The sequence below is a fragment of the Scylla paramamosain genome, chromosome 4, assembly GCF_035594125.1.
Source record: "Scylla paramamosain isolate STU-SP2022 chromosome 4, ASM3559412v1, whole genome shotgun sequence".
In the NCBI taxonomy this organism is placed as follows: Eukaryota; Metazoa; Arthropoda; class Malacostraca; order Decapoda; family Portunidae; genus Scylla; species Scylla paramamosain.
The window spans coordinates 36,809,210-36,820,705 of record NC_087154.1 but is presented as its reverse complement, the minus strand read 5'-3'; the positions used below and the strand labels follow the sequence as shown (position 1 = coordinate 36,820,705).

Below are 11,496 nucleotides of genomic sequence, written 5' to 3'. Positions count from 1 at the left end.
AAACGGAACAAGTAAATATTGTAATGAAGAATAAATTACCAGACGTGTTTTGCAATACTGTTCACTGCACGAGAACCCAAACTCTATATTTTTGCTCGTCCTTCTTCCTTCTCTGTGAACACTTGACTTATGCATCCCGCTCAATATTTTATCATTTCTTATTATTTTCAAGCATATGCTTAACCCACTTCCTGTTAACTAGAAGACAAGGCGTTGAATATTATAAACAATATTCTTTTACTTTTATATTCCTTTGTAGTTTCTTGTTCTTTGCTTAATCCACGTGTTTCTTTCATGCTTCCTTTCATCTCAACTATTGCTGAGGAAGATACAAAAAGAAACACGAATAAAGTAGATAAGTGAGAGAGTAAAGGGAACAGTAAAACACGAGGAAGAGAAGGAATAATGTTAGATTAGTAGAGTAAAAAGACAGAGAGAGAGAGAGAGAGGAAGAGGGAGACAGAGGGGGAAGAGGGCGGGCGATGCAGGGGTAGAGGCAGGCAGTAAGTGTTGAGAGGGACCAGCTGCCTCTACCTCGCACTTACTCATCGGTATTCAGCGGCTCACCACGCCCGTGCACCTAATGAGGGAGGTAACGTGCTGCTGCCGAGAAATAACGAGAGAGAGAGGAGGGAAGAGGCAGTCCCGGGGAGGCTGTATGTGTGTGTGTGTGTGTGTGTGTGTCCGCCGCGCTCTGTAACAAGGACTATATCTCGTCGCCGCGACACTAATGGTCCCCCGCCGCGGCCGAGGGGGAGGGCCAGGCCAGCGAGCAGGTGTTCTAATGACAGGTAATTGTTTAGGAATCGTACCAGCACCCCCATACCACCTTCTCTCTCTCTCTCTCTCTCTCCAGGACTGTCCCTCCACCTTATACTGTTAGCTGCCCTCTCTTCTTTCTCCTCCTCTCCGCCTTCTCCTGTGGTCCTCCCAGCTTCTCTTCTCCATCCCCCTTCTCCTCCTCCACTCCCTCCATTGTTGTGTCTTATTTATCATATATGATTTACTGGTTATTTCAGTTTTTAGCTGCAATTTATTATACGTAGACTTTGGTAACTATAAATTTATCATCTTCAAAGTCGTAATTGTTGTGCGGATACTGAATTAGAAAACTAGAAAAAAAGAACAAATGGTAAGTGATCTCCCCGGCGGGGAATCGAACCCCGGTCTCCCGCGTGACAGGCGGGGATACTAACCACTATACTACCGAGGACTGAGTAAAGAGAAGCTCATATGGGAAAAGTCTGGAGCAAAATATTCATGTGCAATGTTTGGAAAAGACGATACGTTTGATCACGCGCATCATCACGTCCTTAACCCTTTTAGTACCACGGTGCTGTTCATTTTGATTCAGGTTGCCATTATAAGATTCCTTTACGGTCAAGATTGTATTTCTTGTGATTCCTATTAAGTCTGTTCTGGTCAATAAGAAGCAATTTCATGAAACTTGAAATTGTCTAGAGTACTGAAAAGGTCTATCTTTTTTTTTTTTTTTAAGGGAATGTGGATAGGGCAAAAACTATACTAGAAAATTTAACACACACACACACACACACACACACACACACACACACACACATTATCTATTCATCACACCCTCGTTACGCCTTTCACCACCAACCCATAAAAATCTCCCTTAAATAGATATGTTTTAATATAAGTTTGATCCTTCCTTTGAGCGATGGCGCCCTCCCCCGCGCCGCCGCAGCCTGTTACCGCCATCCATCACCTCCCTCCTCATTCCTCACCTCTCTCCAGCCCTCTCTTCCTCCTCATCCCTCTCCTGCTCTCTCCGTGTCTCCCCGTCATCCCTCCAAATAGGAAACGTTCTAATATTCTCATCACGAATCGGATATTAATTTTACGAAGCTCCGTGAGGGAAGAGCAGCAGGTCGGGTGTTGGATGCACGGGCCGCGGGCGGGAGGAGGCAGGGGCAGCGGGTCTCTGGTACTGTGTCTGGTGTAGGTAGGAGTGCTCGCGTGGCCCTTGTAGCGGCGTAGTGGTGCAGACATGGAGATGATCGGCGCCGAGTGAGGTAGAGCCCCGTCTTGTGCCACTCTACAGTCGGAAAGCTAAACTGGGGCACGTGTAATATGAGCCTTATTGCACGCCTTGCACGCCGGCCAGGCTTCCATCGCCCACTGCTTATCCCAGGAAACGCGAGCACAGCGTGGCAAGCGGCGTGGGTGTTACTTGCCGGTGTTCCTGTTGCGAGCAATGCGTGGGTCGACCATGTGAGCGCTGCGCCTCGTGCCTGGTTGCCGCCGCCGCTGAGAGGTAATCTTCGTGTTTCCCAATCAGCCAAGATTAATTGTTCGGTGCGGCCCATCTCTCCCTTGATGAAGACGTCTCGAGAGGTGGCATGCGCGCATCACGTCCCGCGGGGGGGTGAAGGGTGCGGGGGGACGGAGGAGTGATTGAGGGATTATGGAAAGGGGATTGGAGTGATGGAGGGAATGGGGAAAGGCAGAGTGAGTGTTGGTAGGTGAATGATGAAGATGGAGACGACGAGTGGGAAGTGCGAGGCGCTAGGAGGAGGAGATGGTGGTGTTGGTGGTGGTGGTGTTGACGGAGTGGAGCGCCCAAGGTCGACTGTAGGGCCACTTAAAGCTTTGTTATCATAGTATATCACGCGAGTCACTCTGACCATTCTTTAGTCTGCAGCCACTCACGACTCGCCCGTTGTTAATCACCAAAGGCTAATGAGACCACTTACACACGTGTTATGATGTGTATGTACTGTGTGTGTGTGTGTGTGTGTGTGTGTGTGTGTGTGTGTGTGTGTGTGGAGAGAGAGAGAGAGAGAAAGAGAGAGAGAGAGAGAGAGAGAGAGAGAACGTGTGCAGCACAACGATTTGAATTATCCGATGTGGCTGTAGGTGAATATGAGGAGAGATGATCAAGGAGAGGAGATGATGTAACGTACGAGGCAGTTTTGACCTTGCTGAGGGGTATGGATGCACGGGAGAAAGATGGATGGAGGTACTGCAAGTGAGGAAGAGAAGGAGGAGGGAGAGGAGGAAAAGAAGGAAAAAAAAAAAAACAAGAAATGGAAGAGAGATGAGATGGATAGAGACGGTAACCAAGGTGGACGGTGCGCGGGCAGGTAAACAGATGCTGTCAGGGGATGGGTTTGCGTTCCCAGGGAAGCTTTATGGCGGAGAGGCACGAATCCCAAACCAAGACTCGCATGAGCAGCCTGACCCGAGACCCAAGACCAGGCTCCTCTGGCCTCCTCATTATCCCCGAACCTTTGCTCTGTGCAGGAACGAAATGCAGGCGTGAAGGCCAATAGCGCAAGCAAAGAGAGAGAGAGAGAGAGAGAGAGAGAGAGAGAGAGAGAGAGAGAGAGAGAGAGAGAGAGAGAGAGAGGGTGCCTGTGCAAGTGGTTCTCAGCAAGCCAAGCGTGGAGATCTGAATTTGTTTTTGCTCTCCACTCCTCTCTCCATGGCTTTGACGCTGTTCACTGCACTAATTGCCACTTCCAGTCCGTCTCTTGCTCTTCTCCAAACCCTCGAACTCTTTCACCCGCTTTCTGAATATATAATTTTACTTCTATTCTGTCGCTTTTGTGGCTAATCTTGGAAGTTTTGATGTGGATGGATAGCGCACGTTTGTTCCTCGTATTATCCATTATATTAAAATTTTTACTACGTTGATTTCGGCTTCAAAAGAGTGATTTTGCCATGTGAAAAGTGTGATTTGCTACGTTCCTTTCTCTGGGTGCCGGAACAACTACTGCAATTCCTCATGAATATCACACAGAACTTACCCTTTAACTATGAAGAACAATAAGAGCAGCAGCGGTGCCTGTAGCGGGAATGTAAGCCTTATCGTGCAGGAAGCAGCGGCCGAGTCCGAATCCACTTTCGCCAGGACAAGATGGAGTCATACCATTAGCATAACCCAGGCATATATCCGTGTCATATGTAAATACAGCCATTAACGCGGCCGCATCTGTGACTTGTGGCGCGTTGTTTGCATACTGACACGAGCGAGAATACCTAACAACGAATCGCGCCCTAAATCTCCAATCACAAGTAGTTTTCGTGAGCTAAAAGTGAATCTCTTATTCTGGAGCGTGTTCTCAGTGAATTGCCAATCACGTGTTGGACGAGAAAACCGCCAATCAGTTTGGGGATTGGGCGGGACTCAGAGGTAACGAGGAGAGGTGAGGCGAGGCGGTGGTGGTCGTGAGGCGCGTGAGTAACACCCTCTAACCTGTCGGCGTTAACAGGGCTGGGTCGTAACTCACCGAGGGAGGAGAAAGAGAGCACCGAGATGGCAGTGTTGTTTACAGACCGACAGACCGTCTCTCATATACCCTGGCCCGACCGCCTCCGACTCGGCCGTTCAGCGCACGCCACTATGTTATCCCGACACGCCATCATAAATATCGACCCTATGTTTGTTCTCTTACAAGCTCTCGTTCACCCGGCGTGCGGCGCTTCACAGGCGGCGATCACCCTTCATTCCTTCCCTATTCGCTCCTGCTTCATTCCCTCCCTCCTTACACTTCTCTTTGTTGGTTTTGGGTTTCTATGGCTGGTATTGTTTACTCCTTTTGTCAGCTTGTTACACCAGTTTCGTTTATGAGTTACTATCCTAGCGTCTCTTAATGCCGTAATATTTACTTATACTTGCTATTAGATTTTTTTTTTTTTCAGTACTGATCGTTCATATATCACGGTAACTTGCTCTGCTCCGTTCTTATCTTCCACTTTTGATGTATTATAACTTGTCCGTCCGATACTGTCAACTCCGATAACCTTCACAGACTACTGAGGGGAAACAGACGAAAGTTATGTGCCATATAATCACAGTATCTTCCTCTACTCCTCTCCCATCTTCCACTTTTGACATTTTATAACTTGTCCGTTCAATATCGTCTACTCCTTAAAAACACCGTCGACTACTGAGGGCAAAGGAACGAAAGTTAAGTGCAAAGGTACTTCGGTAACTTCATACGTACTAACATCCTGGACGTTTCCTTCCCCCTGGTGTGGGTCTCTCCTCTTTACTGCTCTGCATCCCGTCCGTCACTCTCTCGTCAACTGATTAAAGAGGAATTAGTGAACGATTGACAAATGCACTTGGTAGTACGTTGATGAAAGGACAAATCACTTACTCTCTTACTCCTACTCGCTGCAAAATAACATTTTTCATCGCAATTTGTGAGTTTTTTTTTTTTTTTTTCGTTATATTTCAGCAATATAATAATTTTCTCATTTTGTCATTATTCTGGTTCAGTAATGGATGTAGTGTTTCAGAGCGTGTAATTATTGCATGTTTATTTTACTTTGTTTATTTATTTTTTTTCATGATTATTTAGTTTCTTGTTTTTTAAGTGTAGTTTATTCTTTGCAATTCGCATTTCCTACTCATTGTTATTTATCGTTATTATTGTTTGATTACTCCTATGTACACTTTAGTATTCCTCCTCTTCTTCTTCTCCATTCCTGTGCCTCACTCCAGTCTCTCTATAACACTTAATGCACCAATAGAAATATCTCCCCGAAAAACCCATTTTTTAAATACTAATCTTGCAAAAAAATAGATGCAACTCTTTAACTTAGGAATGCAGATCTTGTAACACTCTAGTCGGTAACTATTCACGCCCTCAAATTGGAGTTTAAATCGTTGCACATGTTCATTCTTCCATTCACTCACTCACTCACTCACTCACTAAAGCACCTTCCTATCTGTACTCGTTACTTTTACCGTTCACCTAATCAAACACTGACCTCACTCCTATCCACTCTCTTCATATAACTCCTCCTCCTTCTCTTGATCCTCCTCCTCCTCCTCCTTCCCCCTTCATCCTTCGCTTCCCCCTTCTCAGTTTTTTTTCTCTTTTTTTTTCTCCTTCCCTACGAACTCCTCTTCTCTTTTCTTCTCCTTCCCCTCACTTCTTTCCTTATTTTTTCTCCCTCCCCCTCTCATATCCTCTTTGCTTTCCACTTCCCCCTTCTTCATCCTCCTCTCCTTTCCAGCTCTTTCTTCTCATTTCCTCTCTCCTCCCTCCTCTCCTTTCCTCCCTCTCGGTACTCTCTTTCCTCCATTCTGATTTCCTCCTGTCTTCTGAGTCTTTCCCTTGCTCCTTACCTCTTTTTCTTCCCCTCTATTCTTTCTCTCTAATCATATCTCATTTCACTTTTCCTCTTCTCACTTCTCCCTCTCTCCTCTTCCCTTTTTCTTTCCGTTCTTTTTTTTCCATCCTTTCCTCTTTCCTCATTTCTCCTTTCCTCCTGTGTTCTGTTTCTCTTCTCTCCTCTCGTCTTCTCCTTTTCCCTTTCCTCCTTTCCCTCTTTTCTGTATTTTCTTTCTCTCCTCTCCTCTCATTACTTTTTTTTCCCATTCTCCCTCTCCTCTTGTCTTTTTTTCCCTCTCGTCTCCTCTTTTTTTCCATCTCGTCTTGCATTTTCTTCCCCCCCTTTTGTCTTCTTTTGTCTTACTGCTCTCTCGTTTTCTCTCTTATTTTCCTCCTTCCCTCTCCTGTCCTCCCTCAACTTTCTTCCTCCCCTCTACTTCTGACCTCTCTCTCTTGTCTTCCTCTCCTCTGCTTCTGGCCTCCCTCTCTTCTCTTCTTCCCCTCTACTCCTTTCCTCCCTCTCATGTCTTCCTCCCCTCTCTTTCCTTCGCCTCCTGTCCTCCCTTTCTCCTCGTCTCGTCTCCCTGGTCTCGTCTCGCATCGCTCTCACGGGTGAGTGACCAGGCAGTGCGGGGTATCACGCGGTTGAGTCACCATTCATCACGCCCACAGCCTCCCGGGACCCACGACTCTCGCCTTATCTCACAGGAATGCATTAATTGAAATAGGTTACCCTTCTACTCCTACTCCTTCTTCTACCCCTTCCCCCTCTCCTTGTCCTTCTCCCTCTCTTTCCTCTCCTTGTCCTTCTCCCTCTCTTTCCTCTCCTTGTCCTTCTCCCTCTCTTTCCTCTCCTTGTTCTTGTTCTTCTCTCTATTCGTCGTCACTACTTTTTTTTTTCTCCTTTTTTTTGCTCCTGTTGTCTTGCGTTTCTTGTTTTAGATTAGTCAGTGTAGAGTCGTATGGGCCAACAAGTCTGCTGCTGCTTCTTCCGTTGTGTTTTTCCTCGTGGTCATCGTTCTTGCGGCCTTCATTTCCCTGCCCTTGTCTTTCTGGTCCACCTATTCCTCCTTCTTCTTTTCCTCCTTTTTCTCCTCCTTCCCTCTCCCGTCCTCTTACTCCTTCTCATTATCATCATTGGAACAGGAACTTGGAATCCTGGTCTTCAATAGTCTCCTCCTCTTCCTCTTCCTCCTCCTCCTTTAAGGACCTCAGGGTCTGTTAAGGACCTCAGGCTCTGTTGCTGCTTGGTCTTCCTTTGTATTCCTGTTTTGGCCTTCCTTCTCCTCTTCCAATCACAACCCTCACTTTCTCCCCGCAGCTGGTTGGCTAGTTGCTTCCTCCCTTCTACTCTCGTCCAGATGAACCCGAGTTACTGACACCTATTTGTTTGAAGAAATTATACTCGGAAAAAGTAGAGGGGGAAGTGTTCAGGGGGAGAGGGAATCCAGGCAGTTTAATTTCATGGTCGATGGCGCGCGAAGGTATAAGTGGTGATGGTGTGATGGTGGTGATGGTGGTGATGGTGGTGGTGGTGGTGGTGGTGGTGGTGCTAGTGCTGGCACGTCGAACCAGAGACGAACAAATGCTTACCGATAGTCAGGGTGCCGACGTCTCTTCTAATGCCTTAAAAAGATGCTGGTCAATCTGAGAAAACAAATTGAAGTTCAAATAACACTTTTTCATTTGTTACTCCGATGACTCAGTGAAGGACGGCGTGAACGAGTGTGTGTGTGTGTGTGTGTGTGTGTGTGTGTGTGTGTCAATAAACTGTCTCTCTTTTTATCTATCTATTTATCTGTTTATCTATGTGTCTATTGCCAGCTCAAGAATCAGTGGAAAATCATTGAAAATCGACACATTGGTCCTCTTTCTAAACATTCCTCCTACAGCTTCCACGTTTATCCTTGGATGCCACGATTCCTTCAGTCCCTCGTGTTTAGTCTCCCCTGACAGCAAAGAAAATGAGGTTTGGCGCTTCACCACTTGCACAGATCGATCCCTCTCGCTTCCCTGGCTCGCTAGTGGAGGAGGAGGGAGAGAAGGGTGAGAGGCAGGTGTGAGGGTGTGCGCCGGGCTGGGACGGCCACGAGGTGTCATATTACCAGCCGCTGCCGATGAATAACAATGAAAGGACGATTCCACCTCTAATCATATTCATTTTGTCCTAATCTACCTCGTGGATTTGAATGCATAGATGTGTTGTGGCCTGTTCGCACGAAAGGAAGGGAGATGATACAGACAGGGCAGCAGTGAGAGAAGGGGAGAGCGGTAGGGAAGGGAATTAAGGGAGGGAGGAGGAAGAAGAGTGAAGGGGAGGAAGAGAGGAAGGGAAGAGGAAGGGGGAAAGGAAAGGTTTGGTGGTGTAATGACTTCAGATTTTCTATATATATATATTTATTATCATTACTTTTTTTTCTTAGCTATAAGTTTAACAAGAGGTTCAGGACACTAGTACGGATGTGTGTGTGTGTGTGTGTGTGTGTGTGTGTGTGTGTGGAATGGCGTGTTGGTAATGGCAGTACTGGCGAGGAATACACACACACACACACACACACATACAGGCAGTACAATCATACATACAGATGAATATTGACACACACACACACACACACACACACACACACACACACACACACACACACACACACACACACACACACACACAGACACACACACGGAATAAAATTATATCCCGTGAGAATACGAGCGTGTCATAATCACGTTAAAGAGGCATACAAACAGACGTATAATTAGGCTCATTTGATCGCGGTGTGTCTCGCGTGCTGCCTTCCATTAGGAGTCTTTATGCCGTGTCGAAGTTTAAGAGACACGTAGATCTGTGGGTGGAGGAAGGGATCGCGCTCAGTAAAGGAACCTGAGTCTAGTTTTCCTTTGTATTTCCAGGTGAAGGGGAGGTGAGAGAGATAGTGGTGGTGGTGGTGGTGGTGATGATGATGATGATGGTGGTGGTGGTGGTGATGGTGGTGGTAAGGGAAGAGGAGAAAGGATGTAAAAGGAAGAAGAAGAGATGGACATGGATTTTTCAGAGAGAGAGAGAGAGAGAGAGAGAGAGAGAGAGAGAGAGAGAGAGAGAGAAATACACAATAGAGATAAGTGAGTGAATGGAAGTGTATTAGGCGGAGGGCGAGAAGACCTTAGCTGAGGCGGGAGGACAGGAGAGGACAGGTGTGGCGGGACGGGAGAAAGAGAGAGAGAGAGAGAGAGAGAGAGGGAGAGTCCGCAGGTGACCCTCCCGTTATCTCTTGTAATGATAAACGGCGACGCGTGATGGTCCTCCGTCATAATGCCTCTGATAAATCACTCCTAAATTGTACCTTTGTATCACCTGCGTCCGAAGATGTGTTACGGGCCACCGCGGGGGAGTCAGGTGAAGGGAGGGTGGGGGGCGTACGAGGTGAACGAAGAAAGGAAGAAAGGAAGGAAGGAAGGAAGGAAGAGGGGAGTGTAAGATGAAAAGGAAGAGGGTATAGGAGAGATATGGCTGTCTTCAGTCTTAGTTGGTGAAGGGAGAAGAGACGAATGAATGAGTGAGGAGAGATAAGGAGGAAGGAAGAAAGGCAGGAAGAAAGGGAAGAAAGAAGAATGGAATGAGGGAGGATGGGAGAGAAGGAAGAAAATAGAAAAGACGCGGTGCTCTCTAATCCTGTTAGATGAATAAAAGGGGAAGAAATGAATGAATAAAACAAGGAAAAAAAGTAAAGAATGAAGAAAAGAGTAGAAAACCTCATTCCATCTCTAATTATTATATATTTTTTCTCTATGTGCATGCATGTATATGATAGAGTTGATTGCGGGGAAAGAAGGCGGAAAACAAGGTAGGAAAACAGGAGAGCCAATCGTGTCCTCATAATTATAGTCAGTCTTTTCAATATGTGCATCTATGGCAGTGGTATTGTTGGTCCAGCATTGGCGGGTGTGGGCCTCCCGTGACGTATGCTGCGGTAATGAAGGTTATGGTAATGGGAGACGGTATGGCGGCAGGCGGGTCTTTATGTCTCCCGTCATGCCTCGCCCGTGATAATGATGGAGATAAGAGGCGGGATAATGGCGATAATGTTGATAATTATTTTATTACTGTAACAAATATCAATGAATGGCGGCGGACGTGACAGTGAGGAAGGCGACGAAGGCTGTGGATGGGAGCCGCAATTGTGTGTGTGTGTGTGTGTGTGTGTGCACCTTATAAATCTAGAAATATGTCATTCAGCCTTTCATTGCACTCTACACAGTCTTACAAGATGAATAAAAAAAAAGTGTCGATCATATCAGAACAGAAATCGACCTTTAAAATCTTAGTAATTTAAGAAAAAGACTGTCACAGTAATGATTCACCACAAACATCCCTATAATATTGAAAGAAAAATGGCAGGTGGGAGCAAAAACGCGCTTTAAACAACAAGCATGAAGAAACGAGTGTAAATCAAATGTGTCCCGTGGTTGGTGGAAGCGGTGGAGGTGCCTGAGTTCCGGCCATGCAGGTGTGGGGCCCCGCTGACTGGTCCCTACCTGGCAACCAACGCCCCGATAATGGAGGCTCCCTGATGCACCTGCAGAAAATCGCTGCTTGGGTATCTGAGCAATTACCGTCAAAATCAGTGGAAATATCGTTATGATAGGGATTTTTCTTATGAATAGAGCCGTTTGTTTCAAGAGGTACCGGAGGCTGAGGTGAGGGAGGACTGGAGTAAGAGCAGCGGAATGGTCGGTACATCTGGCGGTGTGGGCGTTAAGGTCACGGTGAAGAGCAAGGAGGCGGGGATTGAAGCGATAAGGGAAATAAAAAGGGAGAGCGGGATTTCAAGTGTCCGTGGCGAGTGAGTGTTGGAGTGAGGGGGCGAGTGGCAGGAGCAGCAGGAGGGGCGGTGTCACGCGAGCGGTGGGGCGGGGCTCAGGGCAGGCCGGACGTGTTTATAGGACAGTGATGGTGTGTAAAGCGTCGGGGTGACCTGCAGCGGCATTAATTGTGGCAGCGGTGCAGTGGTAGTGGCGGCGGCGGCAGAGATAACAATGCACGGCTAATAGACTTGTGTGCAGGATGTCACAGTTGTCAGGCCGAGAGCCGGGGGAGTATTTCTGGTCGTAAAGGCTCACAGCGAAGGTTTAATGAATAGAAAAAAAGTAGGTCCTGGAGCAAAAATACTAATGGAGGAGCGATAATTAGAACTTAGTAACAGTATCCATTGGGAGAAGCTGACAGTTATGTAGCAAATGGAAGAGAATTAGCAAGACTGGCAAGATTGTGAACGAAGCATCATAGATAATTTCAGAGAGAGAGAGAGAGAGAGAGAGAGAGAGAGAGAGAGAGAGAGAGAGAGAGAGAGAGAGAGAGAGAGAGAGAGAGAGAAAGCGCCTGGACAGCTTAGCACGCGTGAGGGAAGCA

The 11,496-nt window shown here is 46.9% G+C and overlaps 1 non-coding gene across 1 annotated transcript; it reads right to left on the bottom strand.

The window, feature by feature from the left end:
* Positions 1-1,141: 1,141 nt before the first annotated feature.
* On the bottom strand, positions 1,142-1,213 carry Trnad-guc (transfer RNA aspartic acid (anticodon GUC)). The gene has a single exon. It is a non-coding gene; the product is annotated as a tRNA-Asp (tRNA).
* Between the last annotated feature and the right edge of the window lie 10,283 nt (positions 1,214-11,496).